At 38.4% G+C, this 22,289-nt stretch overlaps 2 protein-coding genes and 1 long non-coding RNA gene across 9 annotated transcripts in view; 2 read left to right on the forward strand and 1 right to left on the reverse strand.

Annotated features, from left to right (window-relative positions):
* LOC309628744 overlaps window positions 1-22,289 on the forward strand; it is a 157,551-nt gene that overhangs the window by 83,815 nt on the left and 51,447 nt on the right. The gene's annotated exons all lie outside the window — the stretch shown is intronic.
* Window positions 1-22,289, forward strand: part of CYYR1 (cysteine and tyrosine rich 1) — a 137,739-nt gene that overhangs the window by 76,817 nt on the left and 38,633 nt on the right. The gene's annotated exons all lie outside the window — the stretch shown is intronic.
* Window positions 3,938-22,289, reverse strand: part of LOC309628709 (uncharacterized protein) — a 309,465-nt gene continuing 291,113 nt past the window's right edge. For 4 of the 5 annotated variants that reach the window (XR_014244641.1, XR_014244642.1, XR_014244643.1 and 1 more), the window contains one exon: window positions 19,775-21,444. The gene's annotated coding sequence lies outside the window, so the exon portion shown is untranslated. Of the gene's footprint in view, window positions 4,240-12,965; window positions 21,445-22,289 lie in introns of those variants that run through there. The other variant, XR_014244640.1, reaches the window with a different exon arrangement.

Here is a 22,289-nt window from a genome sequence, read left to right on the forward strand (position 1 = left end):
AGAAAAGAGGAAAACTGGCAGTGCTTCTGGGCTTTACTCCGGCTCTAATTTGCTCTAAATGTCCAAATGTACTATTATATGTTTCCTGGGCAGAATAGAGTTATTTGAGGGCAGCTACTCCCTAACATCTGATCCTGCATGTTATGAACACACTGGTATATTTGCAAGAAAAAAAACTAGAAGAGTCCAGAGCCTCTTCACCTTTAGGGTCAACTTACTTTATTGTCTAATTTGTTACGAGTGATTGACCTGAACTCTTGGCTTCTTTTATACAGGGATAGGAATGCTTGGTCTCAGGCAGAGTTTGAGAATTAACAAGGCCATAGTGTTTGGAGGACATGTGATGTGTTCCTAAGTGGGGTTCCTGGATTTTAAAACACTTTCACCTTGCTTATTTCCTTTAACACCTAGAACCCTGAAGTAAGGGCAGGAATTATTCTACCACATCAAACATGAAAACAAATAAAAACCAAGAGCCAAAGAGGTAAAGAATCTTACAGAGGATTTACACAGTCCCTCAGCTAATAGAAAGTTGTAGTAGGACTCAAAAAGAAGATAAATATCTCCACAGACAAAAAAAAGGAATAGAAAATCACAGGCGTTAGGGCTGAAGCCTCTGGAGAGGACACAGGCAGGGATGGTTAGATTGCTGATCTGAGATGGGAACTTGGTTTTCTGCACCTAACACTAGGATACCAAGGTGGAATATATGTTCATGGAATCCTGAAGTTGGAACTGGAATTCATTTTTTCATTTGAAACACTTATACATTATTTTAAGTATAGCGGGGATTATCATATTCATCAAATAAATTATAATTAAAAATGGCTGTCATAGTTTCAGGTGCACAACAAAGTGACTCAGCCATACGTATACATGCATCCATTCTCCCCCAGACTCCTCTCCCTGAAACTATCACAACATTGTTAATCAGCTATACTCCAATATAAAATAAAAAGTTTAAAAATTTTTTTTAAATGATTATAGTTTTAAAAAAATGGCTGCCATGATCTTAACATGGAAGTAGCTTTTACATTACAATAAGAGGTTAAAATGTAACTTTCGTAAAACAGTTTAGCAATAAATTAGCAGCTGCCTATAGTTAACTTTCAGCAAGGTAATAAAACACCTACAAAGTTAGCAGAGTGAAATGGTTTAAACTGTAGGCAATGATTATAGAGGTTCAAGGGGGTCAGAGGGCCTAGAATAGCTTTAAGGAATAAGTGGATTTCTTCAAAAAAAGGAAAAGCTTCCATTTAATATAGTGCTATAAAAATTCACTCATTAAATATTCCACATACACATTAGAATAACATTTTTAAATTTAAAAGTTGTTATAGGGCTCAGAAATAAAATAAATAGCTCCATGGATAAAAAATGAATAGAAATACACGAATGTTTAGTCAGGGCTGAAAACTTTCAGGAGGGAAGCAGGCAAGGATGTCTAGGAGTTAGTTTCCAAAGTTCTGTACTCATTGTGGGGACCACAGAGCTGGGGGCTGAAACCAGACTAACTTCTTGAACCTGCAGGCTATGATGAAGCTAAGGTCAGCTCACCCACCTATCAGAGAGGCTGAAATAGCTGCAATAAAATAACATGATAGAGCCGTTGAAAATGGTTCAGAATAAATATTATTTTAGAGTCTCGAAGACATGAAGAGGGCCATTAAAAAATTTGGAAGAGCAACCAAGAAAAACAGACAGAAACAGAAAGAAAAGTGAAGAAGGTGAAGAAGGAGGAGGAGGAGGAAGAGAGGGAGGAGGGTAGGGGAAAGAAGAAATAATTAGAAATCCTGCAAGTTAATAATGTGGCATTGTCATAAAAGAAAAATTTCATAGAATAAGATCTGTGTATGGTTGAAGAGAGATTTAGTGAATTGGAAGATGGTCAGGAGGAATTTATAAGGGACACCAGAAAGGAGATGACAGAGGGAATATTCTAAAATCTTCCCATGTTGGTTATCAATTTATTGTTCCTTGGCTCCAAGTTCACCCTTCAATATATTCTCTGTGAGAACAGATGGAATTCCTTTAAGCTTTGCCCTTATAAAGTGAGTGTGATGTTAAGCTTTCTCAGTAGAGGGCACTGGAAGTACATGGAAGTGGGAGGAGGTCAGCAGTGTGGGTGTGAGGACATAAGGTGGAGCTCTGCTCCAGCCACCCACCCAGAATGCAAGATCTCTCAATACCTCTGCAGCTTTGGCCTGACAATAACCTTTCTCTGGGAGTCTTTAACCACAGAAACCAGAACCCTGAGAGCTTTCTGCCTGCACAAAAGTTCTCTTGCCCACACAGGTACCTGGATTTCTTCTGTAGGCTCCCTACTTGGCAGAGCATTCCCACCAAACCTCCACTCTCTCTGCAGATGCCCATTCAGCCCACCAGCACCCATAGAATTCCCACTTGCTCTACAAGCCCAGCCCCTGGTTCTGATCATCTGGCCCAGTCTGCTCTCCAGAGGCGGCCTCCTCATTGCCCAGTGACTGCAGACCACCTCTGGCCAAATTGCAAACTTCTCTGCTGTCCAGGGACTGAACTACACCTCCAGCAAGTGAAACTTTCCCAGTCTGTCCTTCTTGGGTACCCTCCCTCAGCCCTAGCATACCATATAGAATTTCCATATATTTTATAGCTATTATTTTATCAACCTTAATAATTCTTTATGTATATACTTCCCCTCTTTAAACCACTGTGTGGTCTCTATCTCCGGATACAATCTCTGCACAGTTTGGAAAGTGAATGGAGACACGAATTAACTTTAGACTTACTTATGCCAGCTCTACATGTTAAACCCACTGAAAGAATAAAAATAGAATTTCTGAACTAGCACCAAGAAAAAGGCAATACACTGAATCAATTTAACCAACCTATTAGAAGATAAAAAAGGAGGGGAAAAAGCAAAGGGGAACCATGATTATAAACACACACACACATACATACACAATAATGCAATAGAAAGGTCCAAAATTATCATAATCGCAATAAAGGTAAATCGACTAACTCACATATTAAAGGACAGAGATGTTTAGGCTGGACTTTTTTCATTTAATCCAATGATTGGGTTTTTACAAGAGAAAAAATGACCAAAAAATGTTAGCATATAAAGGAAGGAGAAAGATACATCATGCAAGTATTAATCAAAAGAAAGCTTAGCATTATAATTTTAATCAGCAAAAAATCTTTAAAGCAAAGAGCACTATTAAGCAAACTTGAAAGCAAAAGGCTCCATTTTATAAAGAGACTTATGGAAAAAAAGGACAGTGCACCATTTCAGTTATCATGAGGAAGATACACAATCCTACTCCTATGCATCTATCAACATAGACTTAAATTATATAAAACTAAGGGTGACAGAACTACAAAGAGAAACTGATAATGCCCTATAATGACAATGGGAGATTTAACACCCTTCTCAGAAACTAGTAGACTTTTCAGACATATAATATATAAAAATCTAGAAGATTAGAACACAGGTAAATATGTCAGAAAACAGAAAATTTACTTTCCCTTCAAGAATATATGTGAGATTTACAAAGTATGAGTACGAAGAAAATTTAAACATATATCAAGAAATAATGTCATACAAACCACTCAAAGTACAATTAAAATTAAATATCAAGCACATAAATGTAGTTAAAATACAGCAACCTAAGTTTAGCATCACTCCTAAATAAATTTTGGGTTAAAGGGAGAATCTTACTGGAGATTATAAAATGATTTGAAATTAATAGCATTAAAGGTACTACAGACTTTTCTGAAATGCAAACTAAACTACTTAGAAAAAAATATATAATCTTAAAAAGGTTAAAAATAATTGAGTTAAGCACTCAGCTCAGGAGGTCTTTTTTTTTTAACAATATTTATGACAATTAGCATTTATTGAACAATTATTAAACTCTAGACACTGTTGAAAGTGCTTTATATGTTGGTTTTTTAAATTTATTTATTTATTTATATTTATTTTTGGCTGTGTTGGGTCTTCGTTTCTGTGCGAGGGCTTTCTCTAGTTGCGGCAAGCGGGGGTCACTCTTCATTGCGGTGCATGGGCCTCTCACCATCGCGGCCTCTCTTGTTGCGGAGCACAGGCTCCAGACGCGCAGGCTCAGTAGTTGTGGCTCACGGGCCCAGTTGCTCCGCGGCATGTGGGATCCTCCCAGACCAGGGCTCGAACCCGTGTCCCCTGCATTGGCAGGCAGATTCTCAACCACTGTGCCACCAGGGAAGCCCAGCTCAGGAGGTCTTAAAACAGAAATAGAGTTTCAAAGAAAGTAGAAGAAAGGAAATGATAAAAAAACATCTTTTCTGCACCACTAATTGGAATATAAATTGGTAGAACCTTTGACACATGGTGAAAGGGGCATATTCAAAGATGTTTCTTGGAGTCTTATTGTCATGGGAGCAAAAAACAACTAAATAAACCCCAAAATGTTCATCAAGGAGGGAAAAAGTAAATTGTGGGATATTCAGGCAATGTACTAAGCACAGTGGTTAAGAAGAAACAATTTTGAGTAAAAGAAAATAACTTGTAGAAAAATACGCATGAGTAAAATTTATTTATTTATTTATTTATTTATTTTTGGCTGTGTTGGGTCTTCGTTTCTGTGTGAGGGCTTTCTCTAGTTGCGGCAAGCGGGGGCCACTCTTCATCGCGGTGCGCGGGCCTCTCACTGTCACGGCCTCTCTTGTTGCGGAGCACAGGCTCCAGACGCGCAGGCTCAGCAATTGTGGCTCATGGGCCTAGTTGCTCCGCGGCATGTGGGATCTTCCCAGACCAGGGCTCGAACCCGTGTCCCCTGCATTGGCAGGCAGACGCTCAACCACTGCGCCACCAGGGAAGACCCAGTAAACTTTTAATAATAAAACACTCTATTATTTATGGATACATATCTTTTAAAAAGTATAAAATGTGAAACTCTGGCCCAGCTAGAGCCCAACCTCATAGCAAGGGTTGTCTTTGGAGAAAAACATAAAGAAATAAGACTGTGGAAGGATATATCATAGACATTATCTGCAATTATTTATTTTCTTAGAAAACTGTCTGAGGCAAAATGACAAAATGTTCATGGCATTTTATTCTGGGTGATGGGTACATGGTTGTTTGTTGAGTGACCCTCTGTATGTTTATGCAGAATGTTAAATTGGCAAAATTTTAAAAATTACAGAAAATAAGAAGGGGAGAGGGGAAGGATTGGGAGAGGGGGAAGGGGAGAATGGGAGGGAAGGAGAGAGAGAAAGACAGAGGGAGACAAAGAGAGTGAGAGAAAGAGAGGGAGGTGGGGAGGAGCAAGGCATCATTGGGTTGCCGACTTCCAGGTTGATGGCCAGGCACCATCAGTTTCTAGGCATCTGAATCCAACAGAACTGCCTAAACCTCAGTTAAGCCTTTATTTCTCCACCACACAGTGCTTTGTTTCAGAATGTCTTGTAGAGTGGGTTGCTGGGGAAAGGAGACAAGTATTTTATATATATAGGCCAAATATCTTTCTTTCTGCTTTCCACAACATCAGCTAATGACTGGAGGGACCAAAACATTGAATGTAAGCTGTCTGTGAAATTGTTGGATTAAATGCAAGAGTAGCAAATTTGAATATCCCCTTGGATTCAAGTTGAGTGTATGCACTTTTTAATGATACTGAGTTGCATTTCATTTCTGTCCAAACTTACATTTTAAGAAATAAAATGGCTAAAGAATAAGAATGTCAAACAGACTATATACAGATACATACATTGTTTGAGCTCTAAGAATACCCAAAACACAAAGTAACCCACAGTATATGAAATGTTTAAACATAACAAGTATAGGCAACCCCTAACCTCCCAGTGGAATACAAATGTGTGTGCATTTATTTGTCTTACTGTCTAATCTGGATCTTAGAACTAAGACACCAACACACAAAGTTTTTGCCAACATTCATTGCTTTGAGGCCCTGCTAACCAAAGCAACAAATGTTGGTGAAAACTTTGTGTGTTGATGTCTTAATAAGCTTGAGCTTTGATAATAAAATATCATAGCCCAGCTCACTTAAACAACAAACATTGTTTCTCACAGTTCTGGAGGTTGGGAAGTCCAAGATCAAGGTGCTGGCAGATTTGGTTCTTGGTTAAGGACATCCTTCCTGTCTTGCAGAGGGCTGTCTTCCCACTGTATCCTCACACGGCAGAGAGAGGAAGCTCTGGTGTCTCTTCCTCTTATAAGTACACTAATTCCATCATGGAGACCCCCACCCTCCTGACCTCATCTCAACCTAATTCCTTCCCAAAGGTCCTTCCTTCAGATACCATGGCATTGGGGGTTAGGGCTTCAACAAATGAATTTTGGGGGAACACAAGCATTCAGTCCCTGACAGCTGGATATTTATATATTAAAGGTAACCATACCAGAATCTTACAGAGTTTTTCTTTCTTTTTCTTATTTGAGTAAGATACAGAGTTTGATTAGCTTTTGTGAAATGAGTAGCCACTTACAATGAGGTCAAGTTGAGCAGGTGCTAGTACTCTGCATTTCCCATTCAACAATGTGTTCTTTCCACAAATATTTCCTGGCTCTTTTGCAATGGTGGAGATGTTCTGTCTCTGCTCTGTCCAGTATGATAAGCACACGTGGCTCTTGAGCACTTGAAATGTTGCTAGTGCAAATGAGGGACTGAATTTTTAATTGTATTTCATTTTAATTAATTTTAACTAATACTTAAACACCACAGGTAGCTGGTGGTTACTGGATCGGACAGAACCACACTAGACACTCTGCCAGAAACAGAGCAAGAAACAATCCAATCAAGATTCCCGGCTTGCTGCGGAGTATTTATGGGTGGGGGCAACAGAGGGAGAAGAGCAGAGATATCAAACATGCAAATGAATGCACAAAAACATTTACTAAAAGCAGAAGGCTGTAATGAGATTGGCAGCTTCCTTAGAATGAGGGTCAGCAAGGCTTTTCTGACAAGGGGACATTTGGTCTGGAACCTGGAAAGTCAGCCATGCAGAGGTGAAGGGCAAGAGCATTTCAGGAAGAGGATTCAGGCAGAACAAAGTTTGGAGTGGTCCAGGAATGGGAAGAATATGGGTGTGGCTGGAGCATCGTGACCCAATGCAGGGGTCCTAGGGAATGAGAAGGAGATGCAGAGCATGTTGACATGGGTCCAATCACGTAGGGCCTGGCAGACCACAGTCAGAAGTTTGGATGTGACTCCTAAGTGTAGTGGGGATTTTAAATAGGGGAATTAAATGATTTCATTTGTATTTTATTTTAAAGGTCGTTTGCTGCCATGTGAAGAATTGTGAGGGGCAAGAGAGAAAGCAGAGACACAACGCTGGAGCTATCTCAGGGGCAGAGGAGAGAGAGAATGGGGGCTTTTCCTCAGATAATGGTGTGGGAATAAAGAGAAGTGAACAGATTCTGTATATGTTTTGGAGGTAGAATCAATGTAATTGGGAAGGAAGTTAGAAAAAGAAAACTTCTAGCTAGAAAAAGAAAACTTCTGGATTTCTAAAGTAGAGGCAGGAATAACTGTATTCTTTTATTAATTTAACAAATTATCTTTTTTTCCCACCAGCTTCCTATTTTCTTTTTTCTTTTATTTATTAAACTATAGTTGATTCACAATGTTGTGCTAGTTTCAGGTGTACAGCTTCAGATTCTTTTCCATTATAGGTTATTACAAGATATTGAATATAGTTCCATGTGCTATATAGTATATTCTTGTTGTTTATCTACTTTATATATAGTGGTATGTATCTACTAATCTCTTACTCCTAATTTATCCCTGTACCACCCCTTTCCCTTCTGGTTACCGTAAGTTTTCTATGTCTGTGAGTCTGTTTCTGCTTTGTAAATAAGTTCATTTGTATTGTTTTTTTAGATTCCACATATAAGTTTATATTATGTAATATTTGTCTTTCTCTGCCTGACTTACTTCACTTAGTATGATAATGTCTAGGTCCATCCATGTTGCTGCAAATGGCAATATTTCATTCTTTTTATGGCTGAGTAATATTCCACTGTATATATCACACCACATCTTCTTTAACCATTCCTCTGTCGATGGACATTTAGGTTGCTTCCATGTCTTGGCTAAGCAGCTTCCTATTTTCAATCTGTCTTCATTTCATCCACCAGAGTGAGACTTCTAAAATAATCCAGATTATAGCTCTCTTTTTTCTTACCCTTTAAATACTTCCTCATCACATTACACACACAGGTCTAGACACTTAGGATGGTCCCAAGCTCTTTGCAGTCTGGTCTGACCGTCCCAGACTTCCCCTCAGCCAAGCCCCTTCCCAGCCTGTGTTCCCACCAAACTGAACATACATACCTTCATGCCTGTTGTTCTTTGCTCCCAGGACAGTCTAGCGCTCCTCCTGTACCTAGAAAAATTTAACTCACCTTTCCAGTCCCAGTAATCCCTGGCAGAATTCAGTATCCCAGGGATAACACTGCCCTTGAATTCATTTCCCGAATGATGTTTTTCACCATATATGATCATTAGCTGTGTCTATTATGTCTCTCCTGATAGACTGTGAGATTCTCATGGTCTTTTTATCTTTTTTCATCATTACATCTCCCAATGTATAATGGATACCCAAAAATATTGGCTGAAATAAATTAAGGTCTATTCCAGTATGAAAAATTATAACAGGTAAAATAAAATATTTTCTCCAGAAAATCAAGATGTGGAAGCAAAAGGTCCATTTCAATCAAAGCAGAACTGAATTTTGTGAGTAAATTGTTCACAAATTGGGAGAGTGTTCTCCTGATATATCAATAACCCTTAAAAAATACTATTTGTGCATTTTTCTAAGTCAGTGTGTCTTAAGTTCTTTTTTTGTTTTTTTCCCTGAGGGGGAGTGACATCACAGGTGCTTTGAAATTGTGATCAAAACTGTTGGATCACCTAACAGATTCATATCAATATACAACTTTGCAAATAATTTTAGAGGCTTCCAGGCCCACTATATTACCCTCTTCTGTGAGCTTTTTAAAAAGAATGTACAGTAAATATTCTCAATAGTTGGAATATTGCCCACATTGTCAGTTATTACACTACAATTCTCATAGTGTGTGTGTCTAATACTACAGTTGGTTTAAATGTGCTTTGTTCTCGATGGCATAGAGCTTTGACAGAAGACCACACAGGACAATACAACATCAATGTGAAACTGTTGGTGAATTTCACTTCAGACAGAATTCATTTGTACAATGATGACAGGGTTCCTTTTCAATCCACACCACCACAGATCCTTTCCTGAAGGACAAAACAGCTAACAAGGAGCTCCATTAAAGAGGAAAAACATTATATATGCTACCATAGCCCACTAAAGAAATGGATATAATTTATTCCTAAACATGAGCAAATATTTTATTCTGTCTCTTCATGTTCTCTTCTTTGAAATATGATGGTCCTGTTTTTGACTCTGAGGTGATGTCAGATGAGATGTGGGTAGGTATATTGAAAAGTATAGCATGTATCCTGCATCCGATGAGACAATATTTTGTTGATCATTCTCTTTGGAATGAGATACACTCAAGAGTTCAACAGAGGCAGCAGTCCATCAGAAATTCTTTTTAAAAAAATAGATGGAAATTCCATTACTTGGTCAAAATTAAAACAAATTGAAGGAGGCCATTATTTGCTATTATTGATTGATGTGAATTTGAATGTTCCTTTCAGATAAATTAGCCCTGATGGCTTTTATTGGAAATTGTTATTGAATTCAGTGTCCATTCAGTGCACCACTGATTTACAAAATTTAAGAATTAAGAAAATACCTGAGCATATCTCCAGGTGAAAATTTATTGGCAGAGCTGTATCTATGTAACTAGATTTTGTTAGTGTGTGTGTAAAGTACTTTGAGTCTAGGCTAGAGAGAATGATAGGTTAATTCATGGGGGGGCCAAGTTTGCTGACTTTTAACCTCTTAAAAATACCTCTCACCTGGATTACTGCTTTGCCTCTTAACTTCATCTCCCTACTATATCCTCACTCCTGGCAGTCTTTTCTCAGTCCAGCAACCAGACTGATTCCTTTGAAAAACATAAGGTTGAATCATGTCACTTCTCTGCTCAAAACCCTTCAGCAGCTCCCCATTTTCATGCAGAATAAGAGCCAAAGTCCTTAAATTGCGTACAAGTCGCTCCATGACTGGCCTCTTGACATCTGACCTCGCCTCCTACCATTTTTCAACTTTAGCTACCTTGACTTCCTTGCCTGAATATATGAGATGTGCTTTAGGCTCCTGCTCTGGCTGTGCCATCTGCCCGGAATGCTCTTGCCCAGGTGTCTTGGCTCACTCCTTCACCACCTTCAAGTCTCAGTATCTCAATTCACCTGCATCCTTTCTCTTGATTCTCCTTATCCTGCTGACTTATTCTTTTATTCCTTGTAGAATTTAATACATTCTGACAATATTTATACTTTATTTATTTATTATGCTTATTGTCTTTCCCCCACTCCTTCCAGAATGTAATATCTTCAAGGACAAGTATCTTATTTGATAATACATCCCAAACATCTAAAATAGGGCTTGATACATAGTAGGGTCTCAATAAATACTTGCTGAATCAAACAAATGAACGATTGGCTGTACAGCCTAAGTTTTACATATTAATTTATTCTGAGGGTACAAAAATGAATAAGAAGACATGATCCTACTCAAAAACTAACTGACTACCTCTAACCTTTGGAACTATATTAAAATGTTTGCCATTGATCACAGGCCTGAGTGATAGAGCAGGGATGGTTCTACCAAGTCTATTCAACTTTGGGAGAAAAGACATCTATTACAAGGATTTCAGGGATACTCCAAAAATGTACATTACTGCCTATATTTTTTTAACTCAGAGTGATATCCTCTTCTTGGGCCCTTTACTTTTCTTAAGGTAATCACTTGGCGAGAAGTAAATTGAACCATTGGTTTGTGTATCAGAAGGCTAATCTTTAGGCAGATAGCACTCTGGGAGCATCATAAAGTATGGAGCTACAAAGAATAAAGTAGCATAATTTCTGCAGAGATTAAAGCAGTAGGTTCAAGAAGTTACTGTCCTGGACAACAATGTCAGGCGTCTAAGTCTGGATCTCAGATGGCTGCAGATACATAGGAGCTGATTTCTGCTTTCATGACCCAGACACTATCTCAGCATTGCCCTCCCAAATGCTCAGGGAGTGGCTCCACCCCATTTGAAGTCAGCCCTTCCTTATTAAGGATCCAATGTCTTCATCATGGCTGTGTAGGTACTGTGACACAAATATTCAGTGATGTTGTGGGCCAAGACCTCAGGGCCATGTGAGAGGAATACCGATATACCTTCAGGTCACAGTCTGTTCAGGCTGCTATAGCACAATACCATAGACTGGGTGGCTTAAACAACCAATATTTATTTCTCACAGTTTTGGAAAACGGGAAGTCAAAGATCAGTCAGCATGGTTGGGCTCTTGGTCAGGGATCTCTTCCTGGCTTACAAACAGCTGCCTTCTTGCTGCAAAGATGGAGGGCATGGCAGAGAGAGAGCCGGATCTCTGGTCTCTTTTTGTAAGGGCACTAATCCCATCATGGGGGCTTCATCCTCATGACCTCATCTAAACCTAATTACCTCCTAAAGGCTCCACCTCCAAATATCATCACATTGGGATTAGGGATTCAACATCTGAATCTTGAGGGGACACAAATATTAGTCCATAGCAGTACCCAAGAAATACCTGTATGTGCCTGTTTGGAAATCTTCTAGGGTCTCTTAGATGTTTAATGAAGAATTGTCTGGGCTCCCCCTTTCCCACACCCTCCGACCTCTAACCTCTGTCAATATATCTGATTCCTCATCTCTCTGAATCTTCTCATTTTAGAAAAAAGAATAAAGAGGAAAATATTTTATATAAACTAAATATACCTCATGGATGAATACATTTACTGCTGCATTTTTCTTCCAGTTGCAAGCCACTTCTGGGAAATAATTAGGTTTATCTAACAGCAGTACTTGAAAGATTAGAAGTAATACTGTATTAAAACTGTATATAATAACATGAAAAGTAAAAAAAAAAAAAAAAAAAAGGATACTTGAATGAATAGGTTCAGATAATCCTAGTATAGGGTGTTCTGTTTCTTCCTTGTATATCACTTTATTCATAGGTACATATTTTTAGCCTTCATCATAGTCAAAATTATAATTGGATAGACTATCCTAGTGAATTTTTAAATCCTGGCTAAACATTTCTTTTATTATTACCTAAAATCCCTTCATTACTTACTAGCTTGTAGAATAATTTTAAGTTAAGCAAAGAATTTTGAAGCAAATATCCCCTAAAATATATAACATATTCTAGAGGCCGGTAAGTGGCTTTATGCTTAACCATTATCATACATAATAGACACAGCTACTATTGTCTATTTGCAGAGATAATTAAGACTAATTATATTTGGGGAAGCCTCTGTAAATCTATCAAAACTAGGGAACTTATCATCCAGCAGTCCATTAGTTTGGTGTCCTGACATCAATATTTTTAAGCTGCAATTTTCAGAAGATATGTATTTCATGCTTTTAGCCTCAATAATGGTGAATTTTCTTGTAATCACTGCAAACTCAAGATTATTTCTTCATAATTTAGTACCCTTTGGTCATCCATTAATAAATGCATTAATATTTATCAAATGAGAAGAAAAAAGTCTCTCTTAATATGCTTGTTAAATGCCTTAAATATAAGTTTTGCCCTCTAATCCAAATCGGCTATCAAATGGCCCTTGTGAACTATCAGAGTGTCAGAATGATGTAAATCATGCAGTTATTTAAGTAGAACTTCTGGAAGTATGAGATCGTAAGGTGCAAATCAGTGTATTTCATTAAAGACTTTGAAAAACAGATTGTATACCATAGGCCTGTACATACTATTGGTAGTGGAAAGTATTTTTAGAATCAGACCCTCACATTGGCTTTGCAAGTGGTATAAAACAAAATCTACTGTAAACCCATAGTTTACCTTCAGTACCAACTTCTTCTGTTTCATACAACTGTTTCATTCTGAAGAATTCCAGTGACCAGAAAGGACGTATTAGCTGGAAAGAACCAAGTTAAAAATAAGGGGGCGAGGGAAAGTTCTGTGGGGAAAATTGCCTACACAGAGGAGCCTAAGAACATGAAATTTCATTTACACATTATTCTTTAGTACTTATAGTTTTTTAAACACCTCTTTTGTATGACTGACACTATCAGGCACTGTGGGGAATAAAAAGATTTGTATAAACTCTAAAGTTCATAGAATTTATACTAGGCACACAAGCATTATTTCAGATCAAATATAGAATCACATAAGTGGTATAGAAAGAAATGTAAGAGTGGGAGAGAGAGCATGCGAGATCATTTCTGAATAAATAGATCAAGGCAGATTTTACTGGTGAGGTAACATTTAACATAGAGGGCACAAGGTGTACAGTGGTTGACTGGAAGACAGTAAGTAGCCCAAGAGGACTGAACAAAATAAAGTAATCATGGAAAGGAAATATATACTAGTTTGTGAAAGGCTTGGAAGGCCAGAAATCCAAAGCAACCAGAAACCTAGAGCAACCAGCATGTTCTTAGATTACCGTATGTACCTGTTTGTACATGGGACACAGAAAACCCATGAGTTGTGAGTCCAATGGGCCAGTAATAAAAGAGACAAAAGCTGCATAACTTACAAGGAAAATAACTAGAGAAAACATGGGAAAAAAGATTAGTACTATCATACCATGTTGAACTGTAAAAAAGACTGTCCATTCATAATTTTTCTACCTTCATTATACATTTAGTAAAATGTATGGGGCATGGTTAGTGCTAAAGAAAAGTTAGTTCCCTCCCACCATGGCCCTTTCCAGGCTCTGTTCTGTTCCTTCCTCTGTGTCTCTTGTCTTCCTCCAGAGCTAGGGCCACTTAACCCTTCTTTATAGGCTTTCCTGCTCTATAGATCCTAGAATTAAAGCTAAACCTGGGCTTCCCTAGTGGCACAGTGGTTAAGAATAGGCCTGCCAACGCAGGGGACACGGGTTCGAGCCCTGGTCCGCGAAGATCCCACATGCCACGGAGCAACTAAGCCCATGCGCCACAACTACTGAGCCTGCGCTCTAGAGCCCACAAGCCCACAACTACTGAGCCCGTGCGCCAGAACTACTGAAGCCTGGGTGCCTAGAGCCCATGCTCTGCAACAAGAGAAGCCACCGCAATGAGAAGCCCACGCACCGCAACGAAGAGAAGCCCCTGCTCGCCGCAACTAGAAAAAGCCCACATGCGACAACAAAGACCCAACGCAGCCAAAAATAAAATAAATAAAGTAAATAAATTTTTTAAAAAAATAATAAGATGGGGCAATTCCCTAAAAAAAAAAAAAAGCTAAACCTAAGCAGGAGTAATGCAAGGAACCCCTACCCAATATTTGGGACTCAGCTCGGTCACCCTATTGGTAGGAGTTCAGCTCTAATCTTGAGTGTTGTTTCTGTCTTTGGCCTTTGGCCCAGTCACCTCCTCAGAACCCCAGTCTCTCTAAGACCAAGTCTCTATCTTCTTGCCAAACTCCACAGCCCCCACTTTATTCTCTTTTCTGTTGTCTCTGCTGCCCTGGACCCTGTTCTGGTTGATAAAATCTTGCTATTTATAATGAACATCACCCAGGTTTAGGGCCTGACTGGTCTTCAGCGTGAGATCGCCTGCTTCTGGATTGGGTCTTCGGTTTGTGCCCTTCAAAGCTCTTGTTTGCTTTTTATGGAACTGAGCCACCCCTCCCCACAGAAGCTTTTTTAGAGCACTGACTTGGGTCTTTTGCCACGCCACTGGAATTTCCCTTGGACCCTGCAACTGAGGAAGTATGCGATTGCATGTGTACTCAGCCCTGGCGTGGTTCCTGGCACGAGTCCCTTGGTCTACAGGGATCTGTACCAGGCCTGTCCACATCCGCACCATTCTTAAAGGTACAAAGATGAGTACAAGTCTTATACTTAAGGGTCATATAATAGAGTAGGGAAAATGAGACAAGTGCATGACTAAGCACAGCGCAAGGCAGGATATGGTAAGTGTGTCAGAGAAGCGAGAATTCATACAAGAAATCACATTAGGTTGACACATTTCTGAACTGCCATGTTGAAAACATTTGAGCTGGGCTCTAAGTGTTAGATATCAAAGAGGAGCACGCAGCTAGAACAAAGAAGCAACATAAACAGACAAAAGGTGCCAGGGAAAGAGTAAGTAGTGATGTGAAGGCTAGAGAGAATCTGGTCTAGAACTAGTATTAGAGATCAAGGCTGTAGTACACAGCCATACAGGCTATGCACTGCCCAACTCCACAAGGTCCCATTCTTACACATTGCGGGTTGACAAACTTCTTCTGTTTTATCTGGCCAGATAGGAAATATTTTAGGCTTTGCAGGCCATGTAGTCTTTGTTGTAACTACTCAACTCTGCCTCTGTAGCTCAAGAGAAGGCAAAGACAATATGTAAACAAAGGAGCGTGGATGTGCTCCAATAAAACTTTATTTATGGATACTGAAATTTGAATTTCATAAAATTATTCTTTTGATTTTTTTCAACCATTTTAAAATGTAAAAAAATGTGTTCTTAGTTAACAGGCTATACAAAAATAGGCAGCAGGCTGGATTTGGCCCTCAGGTTATATAGTTTGCCAACCCTGAGATAGACTCAATGTGAATGATACTCCTGGATTGTAAGACACAGTGTCCATGTGGAAAGCCATTGGTGGTGTTTATTAAAGACAAGCATAATATTGTCAAAGCTAGATAAGAGACAGATGTGAGATAGGAAACCAATTATTTTCTTTTCTTTTTTTTTGAGGAGGCTAGTTCTGAGGCTGCTGTCATAGTTCAAGCTGTGTGTATGTGTGTGTGTGTGTGCACGCATGCACTATTTTTGACACATTTTTGAACTGCTATGTAGAAAGTGACTTTTGACCTAGACTTTGTTTTTCTACAGGCTCTATTCCAAAATGACTATACAGTGTATGACCATCAACCTGGCACTGTGACCACCTCTCTGAATGTCTTTTATACAAGAGAGTGGCAGAAGTGTCTAAAGAGAATAAAAGGAGAAAAGCAGTCATTCTCAAGGTTGTAACAGTGTGGGAGGGAGGGACCCAAACCCTTGAGTCAAAGCAGTATTGTAAGTTGTCAGCAAGAGGAAACAAAGGAGCATTCACTTTACGATATCCTGGTCCTTCCTATTTTATCACAGCGTCACATAAAACATCTTACAAAATTCACCATGCTTTCTGTTACTCTCCATTTGAAAAGCCAGCACTTCGGCAGGTGTCAGAAATCTTGCTTCGGTTACCTTCTGCTTCAGAAAGCTTTATCTCATTGTAGATATGCTGTCTGCGTTCCAGCACGTGGCCGTGGGTAGCTATTTGTGGCTGGCCTTATTGGACCCATCTTCTCTTGCTCATCACAGCAGAGTTATGTGGGCCAGCGACTAAGCAGCAAAACTCCATGACAAGGTTCAACTAGAAAATTCTCATAGGGATTTTTATATGTTAGTTACCCTAATACCGACTGGTTTATAGTCTTTAACATTTCAGGCTAGCAATCTGTAATCTTTAAAAAATAGTAAAGATGTCCCTAATGTTTAGTATCTGTGTGTGCAATACTGTTACTAGCAGTAAGAAACAGCTTCTGAACTACAACAATGGGTGGAGGTCATACCTAGGCGAATATATGCTTAATACGGGAAATACTTTTCTATTAGATATAGATACAGACAAATGGAATGAACTTTCTCGTAGATAGTAAATGGGATGCTAAGTCAATAAGAAATTCTCCTTAAGGACAATGTGTTAATTTGGTAGGATACTGGAACAGGTGACTCGGACTCCCCTTATCATAATGTTGTAGGAGTCCACTGACTTTTCCAGAGAACCCAAAGCATATTTTAATAGTAGAATCTATATCTTTGAGTATTTTGCATTAAATGTATTTAAAAGATTACATTTGTTATTCACAACATTTCTTTGAATACAGGAGATGGACAAATAGGTATCATTATTAACATTTTATCATCATCAATGATCTTGAGGTACTAACAAAATAATTATGTATAAATTCAGTATCTTTTTGAAGTCTGACAACACAGGTACTCATGAATTACCCAAATCTATAAAAACCTACTAAAAGATTTTGATAACTTCCTAAATACATTCCAGTGAGATTTTTCAAATAGCTGACAGTTGGTCAGTATTACACCTGATCCTAAATACACATCAATCCTTGGAACATAGGGTTGATGTTGTCGCCCAATAGCTGATCCAAGTGTGGAGGCCATATGTGGAGACCGTGGAGCCATAAGATGCACAGAGGCTGGATTACTTAGTCACTACATAGAGGAGAGCTGTCGTGGTGAGTCACCTAACTTAAGCAGACTTCAGTTAAGGAAGAAATAAACTTTCTCATTTAGTCACTGAAATTTGGGGGCTTGTCACAACGGCACAAACTCAGCCTATACTAACGTAATTCATCTAGATCTTTTCTGCAGCTCCTATCAGCACTTTACCATTACGTCCTAATACGCCATGATCCCTAATTAAGATGTTTGAGAAAGTACAAAAACTGCTCTTTGGTGCTATGGAGAAAATAAGGCAGGAGAAGGTGACAGGGATTGGTTAAGGTTTCGGTGCCTTTAGGTGTTTACACTGAGTGGTCAAGGAAGGACTCACTTAAGAGAGAACTTTTGACCAGTGACTCAAAGCCATGCAGATATCTGCAGGAAATGCATCCTAGGCAAAAGGGAATATTCAATCATCTGATGTTTTAAGAGAAGCAAAGAGACCAGTGTAGCTGAAAGGCAGTGACTGGAGGAGGAGGAGAGTAATGAGAAATGAAGTTAGAGGGGGAAAAAAAGCACATTATAGAGGGCATCGTGGGATGTTATAAGGACTTTGGCTTTTGCTCTGAGTGAAATTGGAAGCCACTGGAAAGTGTGGTGCTGTGTCGTGACATGGTTTGATTTATATTTTTAAAGAATTGTCTTCTAAAAGCATATTTATGACACTAAAACGTTATTTACAATAGATGATGTTGTTGCAATATAATCCTGGCTTCACTCATGTGTCGTTATGATCCTTGACTAATTCTCACCAATCCAATACTGGTGGTACTAACTTACAGTGCAGACTATATTGATGACAATCAGACTTCCATCTAAGTTCCCCAATGATACCCTAGGCTGCAGTGCCCTGATTTGAAACACTGCCATAAAGCTATCAAAGAAATCTTTTCAAGAGTCTTTATTCTCCTGAACCTCCGCTGTAAATTGTCAAAAAGAGTTGGATATAATTTCATAGCATATGAAACCAGCACTTGGAGCGTCCTAGACAGAGATGCATTGATCTCACAAACTGATTACTTTGTCATTTCCACCTGGATACCCAAAAGACGTCTTTTGGCTCAGTATATGCAAAACCAAAATCATTCCCCACTCCCATCTACCTACTCCAGACATTATGTTCACTGTATTCCTGTTTTCAGTTCAGAAAAACCCCATTACCACAGTAGTTCAAGTCAGAAAACCCAAAGATTGGTAACCATTTCTAAAAGTTCCTTCTCCTACACACCTTTCAAATTCACCCCTTCCCCTTTCTTCCCCCAACACACCTTCAAATCTAGCCCCATTCCCTCTCTTGTGAACTGCTGAATCAGCCCCTAATGCATCTCTCAGGCTCCATTCTCTCATTGGACACTGCTAAAGGAGCATCTTTCTAAAATACAAATCTGGTTGTGGCACCCTCCTCCTTGTAAAGAATGAGCTAAACTCTTTGGACTTAAAGATCCCTGACCATCAAGTTTCTGCCTGCATTTTACCACATCTAGATTGCAATTTTTGCTGCACCACACAAAACTGCTTGTTGTTTTCCAAATATCACAAACAGTTTCACACATCTGTGACTTTGTGTATGCCCTCTGCTGGAATATTTCTTCACCTTGTCTAACTGCAAAATTGCTCCTGCTTTCAGCCTCTGCTTATATGCTATATCATTTGTGAAGTCTTCCCTGATGTCTCTTCCAGGGTCCCTCATGTGTAACTTTATTTCAATGGTGACTTTGAGCTTACATCTGTCACCCCCATGAAACAACTCTTTGTATGTCAAGCCCCTAAGACAGAGGCATAGTAGATACATAGTAAGTGCTCAGTCCATGTTGAATGAATTAATACTCCAAAATACCAGTCTGGCTCTGTTGCCTGGTGCATAAGGAAGAGGATGTCATGTCTGTATCCCAACATCCTATGATGCTCAGTGGGTAGAAAGTGGCATTATGCTGTCACATTGTTTGTGAAGGAAAATATAGTAATTTCTTTCAGCAGTTTTTTGGGTAAGTTGAACATAAACGATATTTTAATATTGAACTTGTCCTTACAGGTTTTTTTCTGGCATTTTATTGCTCCAGATTGATTTATCTTTGTAACTCTTCTTTGGCTTGCAGCCAAATGTTATTAAATGATTACCATTCTTCTTAGGGCTGACCTCATTTTCCTGCTTACTGGATACTTTGGCTATGAAAGGGAAACGTGTTGAGAAAAATCAGCCTTTGGTTTCTTGGTTCATATGGGGATCTGAATTCTGAAATTTGTGTCAAAATAGATTTTATTTAAGAGAGCAGCTATCTAAAACTAATAACCTTTTTGATGCGATGGTAAATGGGATTGTTTCCTTAATCTCTCTTTCTCATCTTTCGTTGTTAGTGTATAGGAATGCAAGCAGTAATGGAAAAACTAAAGATGCCCGATTTTCTTAAGAAATTACATTTCAGTAATACAGCATTGTTTAGTGCTTGTATTTGGCTCTTTTATTCTTATTACAGGACAGCATATGTTCTGAGTTGGGACATTGCTGTTTTTGCCTGATCAACTTGAAAGCCCTCTCTAGTTGGCATAAGGCATGTTTGGTTGAATACTGCAATAATATGCTGATATAACTGGTGGCTGAGTCATCTGTTTTTACAGGATTGGTACTGTAAAGAGCTGAGTCATATGTCTTGTGTCATAATTGAGTGTGAATTTTAGAGCCAAAAGTAAAATGAACCCTTGAGTGTACTCAAGTGAAAAATCACAGCAACTTGTGGGCTGAGGGTTTTCATAGCTACTATTTGATTTTTTTTTTCCAAGCTGCATTATTTTACTCTTTGTATTTTCATGCGGCAAGTGGAAAAATCCAAGCTCAGAGCTCACTGTTACTGTTATGGAAAGGATGATGTTAGAAATGAGTCTAGTTCTCTGTGATCAGCTATAAACCTTGATCCCCTGCTTATTATGAGCTTCATTTGCTTGTAGAGTTTCCAGTGGCCAAGTGCTCAAATGAGGGGCCAGGGTCATTTTTGCAAGTGGGCAACTACTGAGATTAGGTAGAGAGCCCACAGAGGTCTCAGAACTTTTTTTCAGATAAATACCCAGAAGTGGAATTGCTGGATCTTATGGTAGTTCTATTTTTAATTTTTAGAGAAGCCTCCATACTGTTTTCCATAGGGGCTGCACCAATTTACAATCCCACCAACAGTGGACAAATGTTCCCTTTTCTCCACATTCTCACCAGCTTTTGTTAGCTCGTCTTTTTGATGCCAGCCATTCTAACAGGCATGATGGTTTTCATTTGCGTTTCCCTGATGATTAGTGATGTTGAGCACCTTTTCATGTACCCATTGGCAATTTGAATGTCTTCTTTGGAAAAATGTCTCTTCAGGTCCTTTGCCCTTTTTTTATTGGAGATATATATGTGTGTGTATATATATATATATATATATATATATATATATATATATATATATATATATATATATATATTGCTGTTGAGTTGTATGAGTTCTTTATATATTTTGGATATTAACCTATTATCAGATATATTATTTGAAATATTTTCTCTGATTCTATAGATTGCCTTTCCATTTTGTTGATCTGTGTGTATGTGTGTGATATGGAATTCTTATAGCCACATTTATTGTTCCTTTATTGTTGACTTTTTTCGGAGTTGTCTTCATGCCATTTCACTGAACTTGCTGTTCAAAAGTCCTCTGGACTAAAGAGAATGTTAATAGACAAACAGAGCTAAAAAGTACAGATATTAGAGCCTTTTAGAATAATCTTGAAAATTAATATAGATAAGCAATGGGGGGGGCCTGAAAATTTCTCTTTTTTTTAAAAAAAAGTGGACTTTTAATTTTTTTGCCCCATCTCCCTTTGGCATGGATTTTTTAGATTTAGAATTTTCCAAAGGTTTTTTTTTTTGTCCTTTGCACACTACACTTTAGCTCTTATGATCACCTGAATGGGTAATATCCAGACAAGTGTTTTATTGTGACTTTAAAAAAATGTTACTCGATCAGGAGCAAGCTGATGATTTCTATCAACTCCTTATTAGAAGTCTTAAATCTCCAAGAGGCCACGGCAGTGAATATTCTTCAAGAGTGGTCTCCAGGCAACAGGATTCCAGGAAGATACTGCAGAGGACACACAAGTGAACAGAAATAAGATGAGACAGTGAGTTTGTAAAAAGGAAGAATTCATAAAAAATATAGATGTATTTGAGAGATACATATCAGAACATTCTAGTGTCTTGGAGAGAGGAGTTAAAAGGAAAAAATATAAGCCATAATTCATTTCTTAAATTAGAACATGGGAGTTTTTAGCTATTGATTCAGGACTTGTTTAATAACATTTGAATTTTTGTGAAGAAAATGTAAAGCTCATTAACATACTCTTAAAATATAATTTTGGTTCAATTTTGATAATATACCTCACATTACTGAAGTAAGTGGTTAAGGAAAGCAGGACTCAAATACTTGAAAGTCAAGAACAGACTCTAAATTTTCTCACTAATATCCTAAATAAATGAGGTCCCCGAATATTCTCTCCATCATAATAGTATCTCCCAGTGCTTTTAATGGTGATGAAATTACCCTACTAAAATTAGAATTAACGTCATAGAGACTGTTTTTGTGAACTCCAATGTAGCTCTAAAATTGAACCTTGTGAAAAAAAGAAAAAGTAAGGTTAAGTCTGTTATGAGTTCCACCTACTTTTATCTTCCTTGTCCCCCCTGCCTCCAGAATCAAGTATAAAACAGACACTTTTGACTACAGCAAATACACTCAGACCACATCTCTAGGGAAGAATATAAACATTTGGGCAAAAATAAACAAGCACATGGGAATAAGGAATAAAAAGAAAAAATCATCATCAAAACTATTCATCTATAGGAACTGAGCACCAGCTGTTTCACATATGGTATTAAAGATAAGAAGAACTTAAATAAAATGTCTTAGCTTTAACATTAGCAACAGCT

This window comes from Balaenoptera borealis (genome assembly GCF_965194805.1).
Source record: "Balaenoptera borealis genome assembly, chromosome: 5".
Taxonomy (NCBI): Eukaryota; Metazoa; Chordata; class Mammalia; order Artiodactyla; family Balaenopteridae; genus Balaenoptera; species Balaenoptera borealis.